We start from the raw sequence: 26,010 nt of genomic DNA on the forward strand, positions 1-26,010 counted from the left end.
TGTCGAGGAAACCAGTTTGACATAATTTGAGCTTTGTGACATGGTACAATATCCTGCTGGAAGTAGTCATCAGAAGATGGGTACACTGTGGTCTTAAAGGTATGGACATGGTCAGTAACAATACTCTGGTAGGCTGTGGCATTGAAACATTGCTCAATTGGTACTAAGGGGCCCAAAATGTGCCAAGAAAATATCCTCCACACCATTACACCACCACCACCAGCCTGAACCATTGATACAAGGCAGTATGGATCCATGCTTTCATGTGTGTGATACCAAATTCTTACCCTACCATTCGTATGTCGCAGCGGAAATCGAGACTCATCAGACCAGACAACATTTTTCCAATCTTCTATTGTCCAATTTTGGTGAGCCTGTGCGAATTGTAGCCTCAGTTGTCTGTTCTTAGCTGACAGGAGTGGCACCCGGTGTGGTCTCCTGCTGCTGTAGCCCATCTGCTTCAAGGTTCGATGTGTTGTGCATTCAGAGATGCTCTTCTACATACTTCAGCTGTAACGAGTGGTTCTTTGAGTTACTGTTGTCTTTCCATCAGCTTGAACAAGTCTGGCCATTCTCCTCTGACCTCTAGCATCAACAAGTTATTTTCACCCAAAGAACTGCCACTCACTGGATATTTTCTCTTTTTCAAAACAGTATCTGTAAATCTGTCACCAACAAACATGCCATGTTCAAAGTCACTTAAATCACCTCTCTTCCCCATTCTGATGCTCATTTTGAACTTCAGCAGGTCATCTTGACAATGTCTACAGTCCTAAGTGCACTGAGTTGCTGCCATGTTATTGGTGGTTTAGATCTTTGTGTTAACAAGCAGTTGAACGGGTGTACCTAATAAAGTGGCCAGTGAGTGTATGTCTTAACATATACTTGCATATATCATCTTATTTTGTTCTTATGTTATAAATAAATTGGTTTATTGCAGAAGGCATGTCTGGGTTATTTGTTGAAATATGATTCTAGCGCCATGTTTAAACTACAAAAGAGAAAATAAAAATATTTAACGCAGGCCTTCGCTAATTTATGAAATCTCGTTTGTAAATTATATACATCTCTTCATATTTCTGGCATTCTGGCTGGAAGGTGAAACCGAGATCCTTGGGTGAGCAGAAGTTAAGATCCTCACATCTCCTACATTAATTTGGCATATCTGGGTGGACATCTTACTTATTTTTTTTAACAAATTACTGGCATTGCTGAAGGCAACACTGATAGTTAATTAACCGATTGAGTAACATCAATCCATCAGTTCTTCTTCTCACGCCATACTGCACATTCCTACAATGTTTAAGCTTGAATATTCTGAAGTATGCAACACTGCATCTGTGGTGCTCTTTCTTGGCATGAAACCATACTGCTGGCCACTAATCATCACTTCACTTCTTAATCGAGCTTCCACTACTCTTTTCCATAACTTCATGCTGTGCAATTTTATTCCCCTGTAGTTACTACAGTCCTGCACATCGCCCTTATTCTTAAATATCGGCACCAGTACACTTCTTCTCCACTCTTCAGGCATCCTCTCACTTCCAAGATTCCATTAAATAATCTGGTTAAAAACTCCAGTGCCATCTCTCCTAAACACCGCCATGCTTCCACAGGTATGTCATCTGGACCAACGGCCTTTCCATTTTTCATCCTCTTCATAGCTGTCCTCCTTGCTAGTCCATTGCACTTCCTGATTCACTATCTCCACATCATCCAACCTCTTCTCTCTCTCGTTCTCTTCATTCATCAGCCTCTCAAAGTACTCTTTTCATCTGCTCAACATACTTTCCTCACTTGTGAGTACGTTTCCATCTTTATCCTTTATCACCCTAACCTGCTCCACATCTTTCCCAGCTCGGTCCCTCTGTCTAGCCAGTCGGTACAGGTCCTTTTCTCTGAATTGTGGGTTTCATAAGGCCTTACTTCTCATTTTTATATAAAGTGTATTATGATGGTGTACTGCAATAAAGGTGCTCTACAAGAATACTGTATTTGTGGCCTGTAAGTTTTGAACGTGTTAGTTCTGCTATTTTAATTACTATTTATGTTTATGATGTCATCATGTCACCATGTTTTAGTTTGTTTTTTGACCACTCCGACCATTTTCTGTATTTTTCTCATGGGCACTGCTCAACGAAGTCTGCTGCTATCATGTGAGAAGACTGCAAATCAATGCAATGTGAAGTCATTGGGCTGCCATTATAAAAGATGGTGATACACACCAACGGCCTTCCAAACATTGGTTTAATAAAGAAAAGGAAAGCTGTAGCATCAATTGTAAATCAATTAAAACATCAACTAAATGAAAAGAAATATTTGGGATCGTGTTTAAGTCTGAATCAGTACTGGTTTCATGACTTCAAGTTTATTTTTGCTAGTTTAATTTCCTCCATAAACCTGTTTTGACTGTGGCTAACCCTCTGACAATCTTTTTGCATTTCCTCTTGAAGGATTTAAATATATTGAAAAGTCCATTTGAGCTTGTACTATTCTGAACAATGACAACAGCTACTAATGGGTTATTTGTATTTGCATTTTTAAAAACTATTTTATATTTTTTTACGTCAAGTTCAAGCACTGTTTTAGATTCCATCAGTCTACCCTGAAATTTATTTTTGATCTACTATGTGCTACTCAGATGATATGTAGGGCTTGCCTCTTACTAATTTCATGCTCTGGCTTAATGGTCAGCACTGCATAAACATCTAAGTATTTATAAAAAAATGACAACGTGTCACCCATTGTTATCTAATCTGCCATTAAGAAACAAAACAACAATACTCTTTCACATGGCAAAATAAATGTATGTACAACATTAGAGGCCCACAAAGAGGCACCAGTCCTCAATAAGTGGACTCCAGTCCACTGTACATGTGTGGGAACCTGGTGTGTAGGTGCTGGAGGTTTTCTGTGTATTGATACCCTGAAGAAATATCAGCTTGAGATAAGCGTCCGTTCACTAATTCAGCTAATAGGCTCACAACATGTAAGGATCTATTCTGTAAATCTTATTTTTCAATGATAACAAAGCTCACATTTTATCTTTTTACAAAGTAAAAACAAGTCTGCCTTTTACTAACAAAGGCTAAATCTTGTATAGACTTTTCTTCTCAGATATATGTATGAGGGATGTTCAAAAAGTTTCCACACTTTTATATTTTCTTTGAAAACGGTGAAGGCAGGAAAAGTAGTAATTGGGCAATAAAAAGCTGGTATGAGGCGGGGAAAATTGCACCGCAAATGAGGGTGACTATGTAGAAAAGTGACGGAATTTGTTTTTGAAATTCTTAATAAATAGAGTTTAAAAAAGTACGAACATTTTTTGAATGTCCCTCTTAATTAAAAGATGTCAGGTGATCAAATTATTACTAGAAAAAAATATATAAAAACATAGTCTTACATTTCTTTTTATAGCACACAAATCCAAGAGCAGATTCACATCCTCCGTCATTCCAGCGTCCTGTTTCTCGAATGCTGTGAAACATCATTACACAATGCTCCTTTATGAAGAAAAAGGGGAGAATTTAAAGTCAGCTTTCAGTAAATGAAGTAAGTTAGAACTGAATCCATTGTTCACCATTAGAGGATAAGCTTTCATATTGAGATCTTAATAACAAGAAAAGCAGCACACCAGTGCATGATTTGTACACTTTCAAAGAATATGTAATCCAAACACCAGGACCTGCATGCACACAGAATCCTGGCAATATGTAAAAAATGCCTAAAATGACCTAGGGCTGGGTGGACAAGCTCACCAACTCCTTAATAACTACAAGGGCTTTACTACACCAGGGGCTTTCAACAATCTCAGAAATATCAACCCCCAAATGAAGACCTTTGTGGGCATATACAGTTAGGTCAATAAATATTTGGACTGAGACAACTTTTTTCTAATTTTGGTTCTGTACATTACCACAATGAATTTTAAATGAAACAACTCAGATGCAGTTGAAGTGCAGACTTTCAGCTTTAATTCAGTGGGTTGAACAAAAAGATTGCATAAAAATGTGAGGCAACTAAAGTATTTGTTTAACACAATCCCTTCATTTAAGGGGCTCAAAAGTAATTGGACAATTGACTCAAAGGCTATTTCATGGGCAGGTGTGGGCAAGTCCGTCGTTATGTCATTATCAATTAAGCAGATAAAAGGCCTGGAGTTGATTTGAAGGGTGGTGCTTGCATGTGGAAGATTTTGCTGTGAACAGACAACATGCGGTCAAAGGAGCTCTCCATGCAGGTGAAAGAAGCCATCCTTAAGCTGCGAAAACAGAAAAAACCCATCAGAGAAATTGCTACAATATTACAAGTGGCAAAATCTACAGTTTGGTACATCCTGAGAAAGAAAGCAAGCACTGGTGAACTCAGCAAAGCAAAAAGACCTGAACGTCCATGGAAGACAACAGTGGTGGATGATTACAGAATCATTTCCATGGTGAGGAGAAACCCCTTCACAACAGCCTACCAAGTGAACAACACTCTCCAGGAGGTCGGTGTATCGATATCCAAGTCTACCATAAAGAGAAGACGGCATGAAAGTAAATACAGAGGATGCACTGCAAGGTGCAAGCCACTCATAAGCCTCAAGAATAGAAAGGCTAGATTGGACTTTGCTAAAGAACATCTAAAAAAGCCAGCACGGTTCTGGAAAAATATTGTTTGGACAGATGAAACCAAGATCAACCTCTACCAGAATGATTGCAAGAAAAAAGTATGGAGAAGGCGTGGAACAGCTCATTATCCAAAGCAGACCACATCATCTGTAAAACACTGTGGAGGCAGTGTGATAGCTTGGGCATGCATTGCTGCCAGTGGCACCGGGACACTAGTGTTTATTGATGATGTGACACAGGACAGAAGCAGCCGAATGAATTCTGAGGTGTTCAGAGACACTGTCTGCTCAAATCCAGCTAAATGCATTCAAACTGATTGAGCGGCGTTGCATGATACAGATGGACAATGACCCAAAACATACAGCCAAAGCAACCCAGGAGTTTATTAAAACAAAGAAGTGGAAAATTCTTGAATGGCCAAGTCAGTCACCTGATCTTAACCCAATTGAGCATGCATTTCACTTGTTGAAGACTAAACTTCGGACAGACAGGCCCACAAACAAACAGCAACTGAAAGCCACTGCAGTAAAGGCCTTGCAGAGCATTAAAAAGGAGGAAACCCAGCATCTGGTGATGTCCATGAGTTCAAGACTTCAGGCTGTCATTGCCAGCAAAGGGTTTTCAACCAAGTATTAGAAATGAACATTTTATTTCCAGTTATTTAATTTGTCCAATTACTTTTGAGCCCCTAAAATGAAGGGATTGTGTTAAAAAAATGCTTTAGTTGCCTCACATTTTTTTGCAACCTTTTTGTTCAACCAACTGAATTAAAGCTGAAAGTCTGCACTTCAGCTGCATCTGAGTTGTTTCATTTAAAATTCATTGTGGTAATGTACAGAACCAAAATTAGAAAAAGGTTGTCTCTGTCCAAATATTTATGGACCTAACTGTAGTTACTAGTAAGAATTACAATTCAAATTTGTGATATCAAAGTCGAATCAGAATGTTAATCTACAATGTTGAACTCTCCACCACTATCAAGTGATTTTGTAGTTATTTGACCTTTTATTCCATTTAACTGTATATTAATATTTTACATCTCTTTCCCTTATACCAAAAAATAAGAGAATTTGCAATCAAACACGTCTTTGAATTTTTCATTCCTTTAAAGATAAACATTCAACATGTTGCAATTAATATCTACACACACTTATTTTCAGGCTGTAAATATGCACTCTATGTGAGCAGTCAAGAAGACTTAAATTATTAAATTAAAGTCTAATATGGTACAGGGTGGTGCAGGGAAACGGAAAATTTTGGAACTAAGTGTTGGCGACCCTGGGGCATTGGTAGTTGTTTGGGACAAAAGCAACCTCGTTTAGAATCCCTTGCCATTAGCTATAATGGTGCAGTTTAGTGGTAAGCAACGAGTGTTTGCTGTGAAAGCCTTTTATTAGAATGGTGATAGTGTGATTATTGCACAAAGGGAATTTCAGCATTACTGTGATCATGTCCTGTCTGCACATGCCATTACAACATGGGTGAGTAATTTTGAAGAAAAGTGTTCAGCCTCAAAAGAGAAGTCTCCACGTGGAGCCACTTCGCATACTCCCCGACAATTGATGGCAGCAATTCGACAATTGTTTAGAAGGCGCGCCATTTCATGCAATAGTGACATTCCATGGCCTCTGAGATCCCCATGTCCTTCATGTCAGTATTTTGTAGATATTCTCTTGTCAGCCATGACAGTGTGCTTTGCACCACTGGCACTGCACTTTTTTCCTCCGTTCTTCTTTGTAAAACTGCTCAAGCTCTGTCAGGTTGCATGAGGACGGTGAGTGAACAAACAGCCTTCTTTCATGCTGAGCTTGAGATCTGGACTCGGACTCGGCCCTTCCAGGGGTCAGACTTATAAAACTTGCTAACGCACAAAAGAGGCTTGAAACATGTGTATGCAGCTTTCTACACAAGCGTCAAACTTTTTAAATGCTTGTTTCTCTTTAGCGACTTTGACCCGTACATATGCAACATTTCAAAGACATTGGGAAATGACAGCACCCTTGATGAAGTTGGAAGATGCAGTCAGACCAGTTCACCCATATAATGCTTCATATCACCGTGTCATTATTAGAATGTGTGTTGATGTGATAAAAACATATTATACCTCAAAAGCGATGAATATGATGTAGACTCTATTTTAGTTCTGCATATCTGAACAGAAGAACTTTTTTGGTTTTTCATCAGGTTATATTGGCTACTTGTTGCTGCTTACCAGGGAGCTGGCTGATAGGTCACAAATATCTTCGCCAAGCTTCTCTTCGTAATGCCTGCTCTGCTGGAAGCCATCAACCTTCTGGTGAGGCGCTACAGTCAGTTTTCAAATGGTGAGAGTGTACATACAGTACATAAACCCTAACATGTTTTTGCCAACATAAAAAGTCAATTTGCAGCAGTATTTAGTTATTCTAATGTAATCAGAACAATTTCCTGCACTCATATTGCAATATCAACACCTAGTGAAAATGAAGCTGCTTTTGTTAGCTGTGAGCAGTGACATTCTATTAATGCACAAGTCATCTGTGATGCCAAGATGAGACTGGCAAACGCTGTGGCTCAGTGGTCTGGGTCAACCCATGATTCATTTATTTTGTGGCAAAGTATAGTCAGGTCCATAAGTATTTGGACTGTGACACAATTTTCAGAATTTTGTCTCTGTACACCACCACCATGGATTTGAAATAAAACCATCATTATGTAAATGAAATATAGACCTTCAGCTTTCATTTAAGAGGTTTACCAAAAAGAGGTCACAGTGACAGCTTCCAAATGCAAATTCCACACTTGATATCAATTCCAGACATTTTACCTACTTAATATTTAATGAAATAATAAGCGGTCGCTCCTCTGAAACGCCCTCTTAAACGGTGATACAATGGGAAACAAATACAGTTATTTTTTTTTACCTCCTCTTTACTCGATCAGCTGCTGGTTTGCTGCTGCTGCCATGCTGTGTGATCTGCATCTTGTGCAGCGCTTCGAACATTTAAAAGCCTGTACAGCAGCTGTCCTACTCTTTGTCTTTTATTTCCGGCCCCGGGCGTGGTTAAATCTTTTGGTACAAAGTCTTGTCTCGTGGGATGTGACTTCTTGATATTTTTTAGTTTATAATTTAAAAACGAATTAAGAAAATCTAACAACATCACATTAAAGTTTGATAAATTCTGAAAAGAATGATACATATATATGTAGGTTTTAAAATAAGCCCGATTTAAAGCATGGCAAAAAAGGTGACATAAAATCATTTCACTTTTAGGCTTAGGATTTTATATACAGTATATAGATATAAATATCAGGAATAATTTTTAATTCCTTATAATTCGTACATAGCCTTTAATATGCTGAATGTTTCTCTCAGAGAAAATGTTTTAATGTAAAATTACATTTTTAAAATGTCATTTTTCAGTGTACAGTAAGTTATAGACATACTGACTTTTAATGTTGCCACAAACAGAACACAAATTACGTTGTCAAAAGTTCAGCTTTACCCCTGAATCTCCAGAATTGTTGGGCTCTCCAGTGTTCCAGTTGGTATACGTCACTTGACTCCCATCACGCCACGCAAACTTCCCTTCATGAAGAATATCTGACATGCCTATCCACACTGGAAACCGGATGTCCTCTAAGTAACTGGCCACAAAATCTGATAAAAGTAACATAACATGTCAGTTCATTGAATACAACAGAGACCTTGCGATTTCATCCTACCATCTGACCACCTGTCAGTTGCTATTAATTACCTAATTCACACAACTAAAGTGTATCATGGCAGTAACAAGTCTAACACTGGGACTCGATTGCAGAGCACACCTCAAGTTCACACACACTCACAGCAGGACGTGGTAATCACTGAGGTAGTGTCAAACTGGGCAGATGACAGAGAGCGGAGCACACAAACCGATGTTTGAATGTTGAGAGGGAGATACAGGAGGACAGAGTGCTTATATGTTATGAAGCCTAACGTTTGATTATTTTAATAAACTCATTCTATGTGTCTGTTTTTTCTTTTTCATTTTTTAAGTGCTGTAAGTAATATTGAGTTCTGTAGAAAGAAAATATAGTTAGCTTTAACACATTACTATCCCCAACAAAGTGGAAGGACCAGGAGAGAGGGCATTGATGAGGCAATACCTCCCCGGGATACTAGAGGGCAGCCCTCACGGGTGGCTTTGGCACCACAGATTCCCGCAGGACATGTCGGGAATTGGAGTTTGGTGAAGCCCTGTTGGGTTCCGTGGAGGCCGCCAGGGGGAGCTGCAGAGCCCTGTAGAGGACCTCCAGCACACCTGGGAGTGATTCCAGGTAATACTGATGAGCCACCTGGAACACTCCCGGGACCTGCATAAGAGGAGCCGCCTCACTCCATCAGGGGGGCCAGAGTCTGGAGGAAGGAGTGGACAAAGCCTGAGGAAGAGTGGAGGTAGATGGACTGGTGGCAGCTAAGGGAATGGACTGTATATTGGTGTGGTGTTGGTGGTTTGTGCACTTTTGATTATAAATAAACGCGGGTGGAGAGTTGAAGCTGTGTTCTTCCTTTCTGTGTCAGGGGTTAGGGTGGCGGTACACCCCCTAGTGGCTTACAAGAGTTACAGATTATCTTATTTATTTTCATATATTTTGCTCACTTTTAGTCTTTACCTGTGATACACATTTAAAGTCATGTGGAAACAAATCCTAAAGCAGGAATATACAGTATATTTTGTTAGCTGGCCACTAGAAAAATTGGGAGGCCATGACTTCTGCTAATAGGGGCATGACTAAGTACTGATTGATAGGGTACTTTGTTTTTTCTTATAATGCAAGTTTATGATAAAATTTAGAAGCAGTTATGAGTTAAAGGGAACTCCTTAATGAATAAATAAGGAACTAAAAAAGAGACATATAAGAAGACATCTGTGAACCTTAAGGCATATGAGAGCAATGGTTAAAAAGCATATTAGGAGGGCTAAAAGGCAGCTGGAGAGAAATACTGCAGTAAAAGGCAATAGCGGGCAGAAAGAAGTTCTTTGAATATTTTAGTAGCAAAAGAACGATAACGAAGGAGGTGAAGAGCACTAGGAACAGGAAAGGTGAGCTACAATACACAGACAGTGAAATAGCAAACATTTTTAACTTGTATTTTTTTCAAATTTACACTTTGGAAGAAATCAATAACCTTCAAAAAGTAACAGGGACTACTAAGGAGGTGATTAATGATTTGGAAATTGTGGAGGGAGAAGTGCTGCTGAGATTAAATAAGATGAACTAAAACATATTACCAGGACCAGGTGACATTTATCTTTAATTGCTTAAAGAAATTAGTAAGTACATAAAGAACCTACAAGTCGCAGTGGACATCTACACCCTGGCGGAAACAATAAAGAAAGCTGTAAGGATGTAAGGTTATATATCACTCTGAGCACAGTTTTGGTTTCCACATTATAAAAATGTTGTAGTAGTGCAAGAGACGGTCCAGAGAAGAGCAATTAGGCTCATTCAGGGACTGAGAGGTATAAACGTTAAGGAGAGATTGAAGGGGATGAACCCTCAGTTTAAGCAAATGGAGATTAAGAGCTGACATCACTGAGGCGTTTAAATCATGAAGGGAATTAGTACAGCGCATCCAAGCTGTTACTTTAAAATACATTTTTGAAAAAGAACACGGGGTCATGGTTAGACATGGCAGATTTCGTATAAATGTTACAAAGTTTTTCTTCATGGAATGAACCACTGACACATGGAATAAACTACCAGGTAATGTGAGGGAGAAAAACCTTACGGACCTTCAAATCTCGACTTGATGTTGTTCTGGGGACTTTAGCTGAAAAGAATGGGCCAGCTTTTTACTTTGTTCTAATTGTGCTAAAATCAGATTACTGTATATCATTCTTTCCCAGTAAATAAAGGTTCAACATAATCCTGTCCAGAAAATGATCTGACATGCAATGAATTTAAAATCAACTTTTATGCTGCTAAATATGATAACAGACATCTTCACCATCTCTTGTAAAATATTACGAGAATAAGATGACTTTGAGTAGAACTTGGATGTAAGCATAGCCGATCACAAAAAATGTACACTACATAAGCTCTTTAGGAAGCTGGCAATTAAAAAACAAATCAAAAAACCATTTACTTTTAAAATTTTTCTATTAACTATTAATTTTAATTATTTTTGCTAATAATTTCTTATTACACTCTTGAGAGAGATTCACTTACCGTTTTCATATTGGTTTTGGATGACAGCCAGATTTGCTTCGTGTTGTTCACACCATTCCTGGGCGTATGACCAGTTAGCATGAAACTCATCCTTGCCTTCATGCTTTCCCTTAAAAAGGAAGCATTTATTTCCAAAGAGCAGCCAGTCTTATGAAAAAACAAAAAAAAAGAATGTGAGCGTCAGTAGGCTTTACGGCCTGGGAACCAAGTTACCCAAACTATTCTATAACATTTCAGTAACTATTTAACGCTCTGATGCTGACCTTTCTGTTCATAAAATAGGTCATTATGATAGCAATTGACGAGAAGAATTCATAATTAATTGCAGAATTACAGTATTTGAGGGTTCCTCTAGAGTGCCTCTTTGTCTTGTGCAATTTGGCTCAAAAACAAATCAGCACATGGTCACCTTATAACAGGCTTAAATTTTGAGCTTGCTATTTTTCTGTCCAGCCGTTTTAGCTCTAGACCATCCTCAAGAACTGTGACGCTACATGGAAAGCTGATGGGATTTGTGTATTGTCACAGTTTGCTGGTAATAAGAATCTCGACACACTCACTCACCCTTAGCGTGTGTATGGTGTGTATAATTTACTTCAATAAAGCTCCTAGTTTATTAACAGTAATACTGTAGCAGGGTGGCACAGTGGGTATCGCTGCTGCCTCACAGTTAGGAGACCCGGGTTCACTTCCCGGGTCCTCGCTGCGTGGAGATTGCATGTTCTCCCCGTGTCTGTGTGAGTTTTCTCCGAGTGCTCCGGTTTCCTCCCACAGTCCAAAGACATGCAGGTTAGGTGCATTGGCGATCCTAAATTGTCACTAGTGTGTGTGGCCCTGCCCGGGTTTGTTCCTGCCTTGTGCCCTGTGTTGGCTGGAATTGGCTTCAGCAGACCCCCGTGACCCTGTGTTAGGATATAGCGGGTTGGTTAATGGATGGATGGATACTGTAGCAGCATGGCGCCCATCTTTAGATCTTGTGTTGACAGGTATTGGTTAGGCAGTGCTTTTATATGGCAATAAACAATGGTGCCAATGCCACCCTGAGAAAACATAAAACTGACAAAACTTTGTAAATAAGAACCACCATGTCATGCTTATACCCAGCAGCATCAGTATAGCCAGTAGAAGAGAGCGTATTCCACAGCGAAGTATTCCACTTGACAGTATGATAACTAAATCAAATCGAAAATGACCAGAGAAGGAGACAGCAATGGTGACAACATTTTCACAGTTTATAAAACTGTGTCCTAACCCTTATACTTTTTGATTTCAAAAAACAAATGTGAATTTTACAGTTGCTCTGAAAAAATTATTTAATCACAATCACCAACAGACACCAACACTAATCAATGCACTCATGATATGACGTACAATAAAAAGCGATGATTGGAGCTCTTCTCTTTAAATGAAATACTGTTTTGTTCCCTTATTTGCAGAAGAAAACTAATTTAGTTGATATCTAGGCATATTACTAGGCTTTAAAAAATCTTGAAATAAAGTTATTTAAATGTTTTACTACTGTGTTGTAAAAAGTAACACGTTTTGCTGTGTTTTTTTGACAATCTAGAACTGGACTGAAATGACCAGACTGTAGACCACTGTGAGTTTTGCCATTGACCAAAAAGTTGACAATGCCCACAAAATGTGAAGAAATGCTAAAATATTTGATGGGTTATTTAATAATTAATTTAACTGCAATTTACATTGGATGTCATTCTATCATTTGAAAATGAAATTAGCTAGTACTTAAATGCACACAGACATTGTGACTAATTAATGAAAAAAGAAGACAATTTACATCCTTGGATTTGATGTCGAACACTGTATGATAGTGAAACAGCATTTGTTTCAGAAAATGTAATTATATAGTATAAAATCTGCTCATTTGTATTAATGGCAGGGTAGGTTGTGGCTGTTATTAGGTGGTATAGTCACCAGTTGTCCAAACAGCTCTAACATGGACAGATGGAGATATCTGTAGTTGCTCATCATTTGTTTTATATTTATCTGAGACAATTCCTCATGGCATCTCACCTTTTGGACAGTTTCCAGGCCAAGGCTGAGTCGGCGGAGGTGGCGTGTGATGGTTTCCTAAGTATTTTTTACAAATGTATCCTGCTGATATCTTCCCACAGTTCATGTCATACCAAGTTCCTGTAAAATAAACAAAAAATGAAAAACTGTGAAACTGATAATCTAAGCCTATTTTATGTCATACTAGCAAAATACCCGCGCTTCGCAGCGGAGAAGTAGTGTGTTAAAGAAGCAATGAAAAAGAAAAGGAAACATTTTGAAAATAACGTAACATGATTGTCAATGTAATTGTTTTGTCACTGTTATGAGTGTCGCTGTGATATATATATATAGCAAAATACCAGCTCGCAGCGATGTCATGTGTTAAAGAAGTTATGAAAAAGAAAAGGAAACATTTTAAATATAATGTAACATGATTGTCAAAGTAATTGTTTTGTGTATTTGGTGGCAGCGTCACAAAGTTATTTTCGTCTAGCTGCATCAGAAAATGTACCACGACGTCTGACACGCCTCCTTTTTACTGTTTTCTCACAGCTTGGATTGCTGCTGTCATATATATATACACACACACACACACACACACATACATACATACATACATACACATACATACATATATATATATATATATATATATATATATACACACACATACATATCTTCATATCTACATATCTATATACATATCTACATATACGCATATATATATACATACCTATCTACATCATATATACACACACACATACATACACACACACAAATTATATATATGTATGTATGTATGTGTGTGTGTGTGTGTGTGTGTGTGTGTGTGTGTGTGTGTGTGTGTGTATATATATATATAATGTAGATAGGGGTGTGTGTGTGTATATATATATATACATACATACATATATACACATACATATACTTGTGTGTATGTTTGTATGTGTCTATATGTGTGTGTATAGCTTTGGTCACTGAGTGCAAGGGAAAAATAATAAAATATAGTGTATAAGTTATTAAACAGTAAAACATTAACGTTTTAAGAAGTACAGGTACATTGAGCACTACTGGAGTGGTTTCAGGTAAACTACATTTTAAAGACTGTGTAACACAACAGGTAAGTAACTAACAGCAGCTAAAATGTATATGGATCATCTCTCGGTAGTAGATCCCTTTTGAAAGGCGCTACACGACGGCTGTGGTATAGAAATTACATTTTCTATGTGAACGTTCAAATTTGTGCCTCTGGTAATGTGCCTTACCGGCATTTAAAGAAAATTAGTTTTGTGTCCTCTGCAGTGTTAAGAGAGAAAGGCTTTGGTTTGGCATAAAAGGAAAAAAGTGTAAAGAAAGGAAAGTTGCCTTTTTCTTTTATATAGTATAGAGAGATATGTTCGCTGACGTTATGATCGCCTTTTGGGGACAGTCGGGTGGGTCTTGTGTAGACTGGTGAGACGTCCCGCCATTAATCAGCTGTGATGGCACTGTCAGTCCTGCACTCGTGTGCGTGAATTCATAATCCGAGTTTAGGACCTCATAATATATCGTGCAAAAGAAAGTGTGAATCGCCTTAATATTATTTTGCCGTGGTGTAGAAAAGGGGTCCCGTGTTTGCACTTGTCTGGGCTATAGCGCAGGGGGAGGATGAAAAAAATTAAAAGTGCTCACTTTGACTTAAAGCAGAAGCGCAGTCAGCGTCTCAAAGGCCGGCACAGCTATGCACGCGCGCTGGCTGCTCGACTTTTGCTGGGCAGGAGACCCCTTTTGTACACACGTTCATGATATCAAAAGTCTCAGCGCTCTTTGGAGGTAATTCATATATTATATATATATCAAAATACCCGCCTCGCAGCGAGAAGTAGTGTGTTAAAGAAGTAATGAAAAGAAAAGAAACATTTTAATAATAGCGTAACATGATTGACATTGTCATGAGTGTTGCTGTCATATATATGCCTGCCTAAATAAGTCACCCGCTTTGCTCTTACTTTATTTACCGTTCATTTAATCATGGCTAATGGCGGAAAAATTATAAAATGGAAGGAGGATGGCTTTACCAAAACAATTATTGATGGCGAATCGATTATTCATAAAGCTTGAATTGGTGATCTGTTTTTCTGTGTTAACCTCATATTTTTCATACTTCTTCTCAAACTAAGGTGGTGCGAGGGTAAAATGAATCGGGATGTGCTGATCAGTGTAATCGGTGTACCAGGAAATCATGCATTGACAAAAGCTCCCCTTTGCTTGTAATGCAAAGTGTGATTAAATGCATTATTTTTTAACGTTATGGAGCACATGCATCGAAGCTTCTCAGCTGTGCTTGTGCTAAGAAAAGGAAAGATTTTAAAAATAACGTAACACGATTGTCAATGTGACCTTTTGTAAGTAGTGCCTGGAGGATTCAGTGTGGAGAAACTCTAGAGACAGCGTGTGTATTAACTTGTGGATTTTTCTGTGAGTATTTGGTGGCAGTCTGACGAAGTTGCTTCGGAAGACGGCGTTAGCTGCAGAGCTCAGCTCAGAGTGAAATGGGATGAATGGGGGAGATGATGACGTGACTCCCCCACCCGCCTTAACTGTCAATCCCCCACAAACACAGTCTCTCGGAATTTGCATAAGCACACCCCTTCACCTACAATTTTAACTTAGTTACAAAGTGATCAAAACTCTCGTTTATATCCTCGTCCTCTCATTAAACTTGTATCCCGCATTACCTGTGGGCATGTGAAACGCCAGCGTAGCCTGTCTATGAACTTAATTTAAAGTTTAGGTTTACACCTTGCTTTCTTTCCGAGGTAGCAGCACTCATGAATATGGTAGTATATGTCACTCGCCGCTTCTTATTGTTTCGCTGCCTTCTCAATTATATAATGCATGTTTTCTTAAGCGCTTTTTGGAGGTCTTCCTGGTTTTCTACGCACTGTGTTGACAGTCAGTTCACGTGATTACGTGGGAGGCGTGATGATGTCACACGAAACTCCGCCCCCCACGTCATTGCAGCTCAACTCCATTACAGTTAATGGAGAAAAATACCTTCCAGTTATGACCATTAGGCATAGAATTTCGAAATGAAACCTGCCCAACTTTTGTAAGTAAGCTGTAAGGAATGAGCCTGCCAAATTTCAGCCTTCTACCTACACGGGAAGTTGGAGAATTAGTGATGAGTCAGTGAGTGAGTGAGTGAGTGAGGGCTTTGCCTTTTATTATTATATATATATATATATATATATATATATATATATATATATATATATACTGTATATATAAATATATATATATTTGCACACACACACATAAACATATATATATACATATCTATACATATACACATACATATATACATACATACACACACATATATACACACAAATACATATATATACATACATACACACACACATATATAAACATATATATACATATACATACATATCTACATATATACACACACAGCTATTTCAGTATCAGTGCAATACGCTGCTTGTTAAAACGGATAACTCCGCTCTTACGTGCAAGTCTGCGTGGATATTATGAACTATCGTATTTGTTCAAGTTCTATTTAAATTTTAAATAGAAGGAATTTTTATTTAGTCGACAGAAATATCTTTGGTAGGAATGGTAAAACAGACAGGAATATTATTCCTGAATAAATCAACTCAAACCTTAAACAACTTATAATATTTTGCTCTCCATAAAAATATATCCTGTCTAAATTATACAAGTTAGAAATAAAGTAAACGTTAAAAGAACAAACATTCAAATTTCTTTACTCTTATGTAATTTTATATAAAAATAAACTTAGATTTTAAATATCCCAAAAGATTTTGCTCTCCATAAAAATATATCCTGTCAAAATTATACAAATTCAAATATGAACATGCTGCATAACAAAACCTGGAAATATAAATAAAATGTGTTCCTTTCAGCAATAACAAATCAAATCATTCAGTTGTCTTTGCTCATATGTCATTTTAGAGCTGGACGCCTGGCATCTTTTTTTGGCCACAAGTTCGTTTCTGTTTGGTGTGAGGTTCTGTGTTGTGGAGATTCTCAGGATGGATTGCAGGTGCTCATCAGTGAGGCGACTCCTGTGTGCTGTTTTGTTAGTCTTTATCACTGAGAAGAGCTTCTCACACAGATATGTGCTACCAAACATGCACAAGGTTGAGCCGCATGTAGACGGACTTTTTGTTCTTCAAAGTCACCAAAGCGCCGTGCAAACTCAGTGCGCTCAGTTTATCAGCAAAGTGTGTATTTGGGAACACCGTAGTGACGACTTGGTTTAACATTACTTGGCAACAGGGAAAGTGGGGAAAGTTGCACTGGTGCATTTGTGTCTCCCATAAAAGCAGCTTCACTTGAAATCACTTTGTGATTGTGCACGGTAAAACGTCCGCTGAAGTGTCAGATTCTTATTTAATTCTTCTGCTTTCTGTATCTTCTGCATTGCATTCAGGTCTTTCAGGTTACCCTGATGTTTTGTCTCATAGTGCCGTCTTAGATTAAATTCTGTAATTACAGCCACATTAGCTCCACAAATGAGACACACGGGTTCAGTAAACATATACTCAGCCTCCCATCGGTTTTAAAGGCTCTATTTTCAGAATCAACTTTTCTCTTCAGCATCGTGTGAGCTAGCTTCACAATAACTTGCAGCATCATAAGCTAGACTTGATTAACGCGGTAAGTGTTCGGCAAGGCAGCTGAAGCGCTGCATTATGGGATCTGTAGTTTATTGTGTTACCAGCGCTTCATATACCGGGCCATTAATAACAATAATACAGTATATAAAATGATCTCGGGCCGGATATAATTACGCGGGCGGATGTGGCCCTGGCCCTTGAGTTTGACACATATGGACTAAATAGAACTTGAAAAGATATATTTTTTAAATGTGATCGCGCAATTCAGATAGAGTTGGCAAGCACTACAGCCTGCATGCCTCAATAAGTCATCCTCCCTCGCTCTTACTTTTTTACCGTTCATCTAATGAATACACTGAGTATGGCTTTACCAAAACAATCATTGATGGCGAATAAAGTATCCATTATTCGAGTATGTAGATCGGGATATATATATACATATATATATACCAGCGTATCAGCGAGAAGTAGTGTGTTAAAAAGCTAGAAAAGAAAAGGGAACATTTTAAAAATAACGTAACATGACTGTCAATATACAGTATTTGTTTTGTGAGTGTTACTGAGTGTTGCTGTCATCAAGGATTTGATTATCATTATTTCTTTCAATCAGGTTCGTATTTGTAGGATGTGTTGTGTTCAAGTTACATTCCGTGTTTGTCAATCGTTGTAAAGATGACAGGTTTCATTCATCGATTCGTTTCTTACTGCATCAATAAACAGCTCGTCTTCTTCTTTATCTGAGACCTGACACACTGCATGCACGGGTTTTTTACACTGTCTTCCTTTAGCGGGACATTGACTTTTTCCACGTGTGCTTTGTTTCCGCAGTAGCTGGATTTATGAATATGCTTGTATGTATCAGACGCTTCATATTTTTGCTGCCTTTTCAATTGTGTAATTCGGTTTTGTTCAGCGCTCTTTGGAACTGTTGCTTTTATCTGTGCACTGCGTCAGTTCCGTGAGCCGCTTCGGTGTACATGCATCGAAGGTTCCCAGCTGTGCTGGTGCCATCTCGTGCTATGTCCATGGCTGTATTTAATGTTACCTTAGTCCTGGCACTTAAAACTTTCTCTCGCAGTTTCGCTGAGTTTGTACCAAACACCACCCTGACCATCTCATCTTCCTCTGCATAAGCACAGTCGTTCACCCGTGAATATTTAGTGGCAGTTTGCTATTGGATTGCTGCTGACGGACGGCCTTTTATTGGGCAGGCACTAAATTACAAACGCCAGCGCAGCCTGTCTATGAACTTAATTTAAAGTGTAGGTTTACATCGTGCTTTGTTTCCGAAGTAGCAGAACTCATGAATATGGTTGTATATGTCACTTTCGCTCGCTTCTTATTGTTTAGCTGCCTTCTCAATTATATAATGCATGTTTTCTTAAGCGCTTTTTGGAGGTCTTCCTGGTTTCTATGTACTGCGTGATTACGTGGGAGGCGTGATGATGTCACACAAAACTCCGCCCCCACGGCGTTCAAGCTCATCTCCATTACAGTAAATGGAAAAACAGCTTCCAGTTATGACCATTACGCGTAGAATTTCGATATAAAACCTGCCCAACTTTTGTAAGGAAGCTGTAAGGAATGAACCTGCCAAATTTCAGCCTTCCACCCACACGGGAAGTTGGAGAATTAGTGATGAGTGAGTGAGTGAGGGCTTTGCCTTTTATTAGTATAGATAGTGCAGAAGAAAAATGATTATATATGTATATATGTTGATTGGAACCTTAAAATGACCAAAAACCTTTATCAAGTACAGGATGTGAAAAATATTTTGGATTAGGAAGCACACTTTGACAACAGAAGATTACATTACTGAAACATTAGAAGCTTGACTGTCACCAATATGGTGTTATGCCTAGAAATAAATAATAGTTTTTCCATTTTTAAAGCACAGTGTAAAAAACAAACAAAAAAAAAACTGAAGTGCACAACTTGCACATTGCTCAGTCCTGGGGGTTGAAACTTTTGCCAGAAGATCAAGCACGCCATTGTTTCGAATGCCTCTCAAGGCTGCTTCAGTGGTCAGTTTATAAACAATGGGAATGACTGATTTGAAAGGTGAAATAGCACCCGGTTTCTAAAATCTTTCATAAAATCTGTACAATGAAACTAAAATATCTGTAAAAGCACATGTGTGATTATATTAAAGTTTATTTTAAATTCACAAAGGTATTTGCTTCACTATAACAGAATATACATTTTGCAAAGCTACATAGATAATTGCAGTTTCTGTGTCCCCCAAAATAGCTAACTTGCTAATTGAACATTCCTGACGCCCTTCGTAAATTTTGAGGTAACAGATAGAAAGACTTGCAAATGGAAAGCTATAGAGATGTACAGTTTTCTAACTGAATGTCATATCGTTTATAGTAATATACTGTATACAGCAATGTGCTTAGCACAACGAAGAGCTGTGGCAAAGCGAGTTAGGGGTCTGTGGCATGCAGGATTTTAGTAGATAAAAAGAGTGTGCTCAGGCCCTGATGGGTATGGCTGTGCGCCATTGCAAAGCCATGCAGCTCTGGAGTGTTTAGTTGGTTAGTGGGGATATTGGCTGGTCTCGTATTCACATGTAAATGAAATCAGCTTGGCCGGTTTCCTCATTAACACTCCATAGGTCATTAAGTAAAAGTACCTGCAATTACAAAGTCTAAAGAATCTGAAAGAGAAAGAAAGGGGATCAGAGAAAGGAAAGAAAAGAATCGAGGAAACAAGTTTGATGAAAAGGATCGAGAAGTGAAAGAGAAGTTGGACAACGACTCAAATGGAAGCCAGTATGATCAGAAGGTGGAGAAGTGATCAAGAAAAACTCGCCGAAGGAGCAGAGTGAGGGGTGCTCCAGGGGCGGACAGGATCGAAGAGTTGAGAGCAGGAGTGATTGAATGCTCCAGGGATCCTGTAAATACCGGAAAATGGCAGTAGGATGAAGGATTTGGACTCCACAGTGACAACAGAAAGTGTCTGGGATGGGAGTCATTTATGAACTGTGTTTGCTGGTACCTCAGCCCGGCTGAATATACATGCGTGTTGATGGGCAGGGTGAGATAAGAAAGAGAGAAGCAAAGGGGAACAAACTGGATCATTTGTTGTTATTTATTTGATTTTAATTTACTCACAGAGCACTGAATTTTATTGGAATATTTATTTATTAAAGAATTTTGAACTTGTACCACACTTATTTATTTGGACACTGCTAAATTCTAATAAAAAGCACTAAACATTTTTTCACCCTTGTTGTCGTTGTGTGTGCTCTTTGCACTAGTCCATCCCGGTCAAGACTATCGATGTCCCGGGTTCAGGAAGATGCCAGCTGCAGGCATGCAGGGCTCACAACAGCAATGAACACAGTAGCCTTAAGTAAACTTTACAATTGAGATGTTATTTTTTGTGGGTATTTGTTCCCTTGTTTTGAGTGTGAACTATTTTGCTTTCATTTTCACTAAACTTTTAAAAATGGATGTGGAACATTTTTTGGATATTTTCTAATTAAAACCAATCAGCACTAAAGATTCACACATCCATCAGGTAATGGATGCAACACAACTGCATTGATGCTTGCACACTGTCAGGGATGCCAGGGGCGACGACCCGGCTGGGACACCCTGAAGGACCGGAAGAGGGTCTACGCCCACACTGGATCATGTGGGGGCCGCCACCCTGGTTGCTTTGGGGGCCACGGGTAGAGGGCTTGGAAGCCCAACCCTGTAGGGGCCTGTGGTCACCACCAGGGGGCGCCCCAATGCCTTGGGAACCCTGGACCTCAGCACTTCCGCTCCACCAGGAAGTGCTGGGGGGAAGAGAAGAAGGGACACCCGGAGAGCTTCCAGGAGTACAACCGGCACTTCCGCCACACTGGGGCTTGTCGGCGGGTGATTACTGGGGAGCACCTAGAGCACATCTGGGTGTGGATAAAAGGGGCTGCCTCCCTTCATTCGTGGCTGGAGTCGGGTTGAAGCAGGACGAAGTAGAGGAGAGTGTGGAGGCGGCCAAAGAAAGGTGTTGTGTGGCCAGAACTTTGGGGACTTGGGGTTTGTGTGCACTGTCTTTGTAAATAGTTTGTAAATAAACGTGTGGTGGTGGAAAAGAACATGTCTGCCTGTCTGTGTCCAGGCCATTTCAACAACACTCATTCATAATGGACCGATTTCAAGAGATTTATTTAGTCCAGTTGTACATTAGAGGAAAGCCCATCTGGAAATGGAAAGAACTGGCAACCACCACAGAGACTGCAGCCATGCTGGGATTTGCACTAAATTACCTGCGACCGTGAAGCTCCAGCTAAATCAATGTGCACTGTGACACCCTCTGTAATGTATTGCACACATCATTTTCTTTCATTTTTGTATCACCTATAATTCGTATGATATGTAGAAAATTAGTCACCATATAAATCCTGATTCTTTAATGAAAATTATTTTATATGTAAAATTTGGGAAGAAATCATCAGTTTGTAGATATCTTAAACATCATTTTCGGCCTTCCTAGTATTATGTAAGGATGACATTTTGAAATGTTTTTCATTGGATTGAAATTATTACAATATTTTAATTGTATACCATCTTAAATATATATGAATGTTACTAGGAGGACTTCACCATCATTCAGCAGATATTACACGGTGAATAGGAATGTCATCTTTCAGAAAGAAATGCTGGAACACGTAAGAAAAAAAAGAAAAAGATAAACAGTACTAGGGTTCAAACTTGTTATTTCACATGAGTTTACATAAGTAACATGAACTTGTCAAAATCATTAAATTCAATTTATTCCAAGGTCACAGCATTTTTCCCTTAAGCTTTAGGCAACAGTTCTGAGACCACGACCTTGCATGCTTTAGATTACTTTTTTGTAACATCCAGAAGTGACGGATGAGCGTCTAATTAATCACAGACTTGGGATAATGGCGACTTGGTGCCTCATTTAGTTTGCTTACCTGCATGTCTGCTCATTTGAACGCATTGTTCTTCTCCATTCGCATCATTAGGCTCGTTTGCTGCCCAGTTGACAAAGGTAAGTGGCGACATGTCAAACCATCTGCAGGGCAAAAAAAGGTCATTAAGTTATCTGGGTAAGTGGTCTGCTTTGAGGGGATGCTGAACCTTTCCGACTTGTGGACTCATGATAGCATACCTCCTGTGCCGAAACCACAAAGTATTTTTTTAATTGATTGCTTGACTATTAAATCATTTGTATTTTTCCATCAAAAATGCTCAAGTGAAAGTATGGAACATCAACTTTAACAAATTTAAGTCAAGGATCTGAAAAATTCAATAATGCCTCCTTTACTAGTATTGATCAGCGAATTTTGCCAAACGTTATTTGCAGTGAATGAACTGTTTTTGGGCTCACCCTTGTTTGTCAAATTATTTACTGATAATTCGGCCAGTTTAGCGCCCTATAATGCTTTCTAAGGCAAGCATGACATCTCCAGGAGCTGTAACGGACAATATTGTATGGGACCATCCCCTGGGTATATAATGCTAATCATATGCATTACAGACTCTGTGAGACTTGGTTAGTGGTAGAACAGATAAGTAAATAATGCAGCTTCTCAAAATTTTAATCTCATGAAGCATATACAGCATAAATAACGAGTTGTCTCTGCTTGTCACCAAATGTGCAGGTCCATCTTCGAGTTCAATATCAGTATAAGAGAAGGAGGCACATGCCTTATGCATGCATAATTAGCCATGTGCAGATAAAAACAAGCCTTGAAGGAGCCTGATTCCTATTCAAAACACAAGAGACTCTATAAAATAATAATAATGAAAGATTTATTACTATTTATAAGATGTTTCTAACTTTCTGATAGTAGAAAAAGTGCAAAACATCAGCACAGACAATTTAGAGCGCCTTCAGTGTGACTTCAAAAAATAGAATGAGTCAGTGGCTTCAATAAGGACAAGCCACTTTGAATTTTCTGCCTTTAAAAGACCTATGTATTTTTTTTTATTTTTGACTACGATTTTGGTATTTCTGCTTGTTTTGATGAAATCTATGATTGCGCGTCTATGACTGCGTTTTGTCTTCTTTGATACCACGGAGGCACTGTGGTGCAGTAGTTGACACTGTTGCTGCACAGCTCGTGTCACCTTTTTGGTCAAAATAATCGGTCCAGGATAGTTGGCAGATGTTTCCCTAGCCCTCAGAGACACTTGATGATTGCACCATTAAATTCCCATCAAATCTAGTTCAGTCAGTCCTTCCCCATTGACTGCAGTGCATTTCACCAAGTCTGAACTCGAACTCTACACATATTCATTAGCCATTCTCTTTCATACTCACAGAACATGCGACAAATAGGCATAGTTACAGTAGATATGGCCTTATTTAGTTGTGCTGCCTCTTATTTAGTCGGTCTGTTTGTAGCCATAACATATTGTAGCGTTGCCACATAAATATAATATGTTTTTCTGCTGTTGTTTGGGTGTGGTGGGGATTGTTCTTACAGCCTGAGATTGACAGAGGTGGGACTTCTGGTTTCCTTGTTTTCCATTTTCTGGGAGCGATTTGCATAAAGTGCGCCGTTTAAAGGGAAAGAGGAGAGCCATGAAGAAGATGGGGGAAAAAATCGAAAAAACCAGATAATCTACTGCATGGGCAATGTGATGAAACCCAAGAGCTTCTACAATCCTGTCAGTTGTGTGGAAGAAGTTCTTTCTGACCGGTGAATTGAATGTTCTGCTATTTCCCACGGACTCGGGTGAGCTTGTCGAAGGACTTACTGTTCTGTATCATGGTGAAAGACTTATGGTGAAGATTTGATTGCTGCGAGGAGTCAGCAATTGCTAGAATTCTTCGTTTCTCCTGCCGGCATCAGGGGTCAGAACTGTGGACTTATTTATAAGCTCTGGAAGGGCAACTTATTCTTATATATATATATATATATATATATATATATATATATATATATATATATATATATATATATATATATATATACTCAGCAAAAAAGAAACGTCCTCTGACTTTCAACTGTTTTTACTTTCAGTAAACTTAATGTGTAAATATTTGTATGAACACTAAAAGAGTCAACACCATAAGACATAAACTAAAAATGTTTCACAATGTGTCCCTGAATGAAGGGAGGCTCAAAATCAAAAGTACCAGTCAGTATCTGGTGTGGCCACCAGCTGCTTGAAGTACTGCAGTGCATCTCCTCCTCATGGACTGGACCAGATTTGTCAGTTCTTGCTCTGAGATGTTACCCCACTCTTCCACTAAGGCACCTGCAAGTTCCTGGACATTTCTGGGGGGAATGGCCCTAGCCCTCACCCTGCGATCCAACAGGTCCCAGATGTGCTCAATGGGATTGAGATCCGGGCTCTTCCACTGCGAGGATGATCAGCTGTCCTTCCTGTCTCCCTGTCTTCGCTGTCTTGGCGTCTCACAGTACGGACATGGCAATTTATTGCCCTAGCCACATCAGCAGTCCTCATGCCTCCCTGCAGCATGCCTAATGCACGTTCACGCAGATGAGCAGGGACCCTGGGCATCTTTCTTTGGGTGTTTTTCACAGTCGGTAGACAAGTCTCTTTAGTGTCCTGCGTTTTTAGAACTGTGACCTTAAATGCCTACTTTGTGTAAGCTGTTAAGGTCTTAACGACCATTCCACAGGTGCATGTTAATTAAATGATTATGGTTAATTGAACATGCATAGAAAACATTGTTTAAACTCTTTACAATGAAGATCTGTAAAGTTATTTGGATTTTTAAAACATTATTGTTGAAATACAGTCCTGAAAAAGGGACGTTTCTTTTTTTGCTGAGTATATATATATATTTATATTTATATTTATATATATTGTAACAAGACAAGACTTCGGACATGGGAAAGGTTTGGGGCAGCCACCCATATAATGTGTTCCTGGCTGCAAAAGTAAAGAATTGTAAGGCAAGAGTAGTTTACAAGACTGAGTCCAAAGCAGAACAGAATTCCAGAGAAAGGGAGTGAGGCTTTATAGGAGGTCTGGGGGAAGTGATGTCGTCCTCGGGGCTGGGACTGGAAGTGATGTGTCCTGAGTTGAGGCAGTGGTTCCTGTTGGGATTTCTCGGGAAAGGTCTGTAGGGGACTTAGAAAGAGAGTTAGCGTACCCCGCCGCCCCCTGGGCAGATGTGTTATCATTATTCTTTAAGCCCTTCAGCTGCCTCCTATTCGCATGTATGTGATAATATATATATATTTTATTGTCACATATTAGGGTTATTTAGGGTTGGGGGGGCATATGGAAGGGATTGTTTTCTTTTTTTTTTTTGATGTAATATATTCCTCATGTGATTATAGAGATTGACCATTCGTTTTTTTTGTGGACTATAAATGCACCGGCATCAATGGTGACTGAGCCTTGTAAAATAAGGGGTATACAGGGGCTTTATTGGGGTGTGATATTGGCCTATCCTTTTAACATCTGCTGCCACTTAGGACAGGTTAGCGGTAGCAATTGTCTCTCATCAGCGTGGTGGGACGAATTGTCACAATATGATTCAGTAGAAATCTAGACATCCTGTATTCCATAGCAGTGGAAATCACTTTTTGA

This window comes from Polypterus senegalus, chromosome 4, assembly GCF_016835505.1.
Source record: "Polypterus senegalus isolate Bchr_013 chromosome 4, ASM1683550v1, whole genome shotgun sequence".
NCBI lineage: Eukaryota > Metazoa > Chordata > Cladistia > Polypteriformes > Polypteridae > Polypterus > Polypterus senegalus.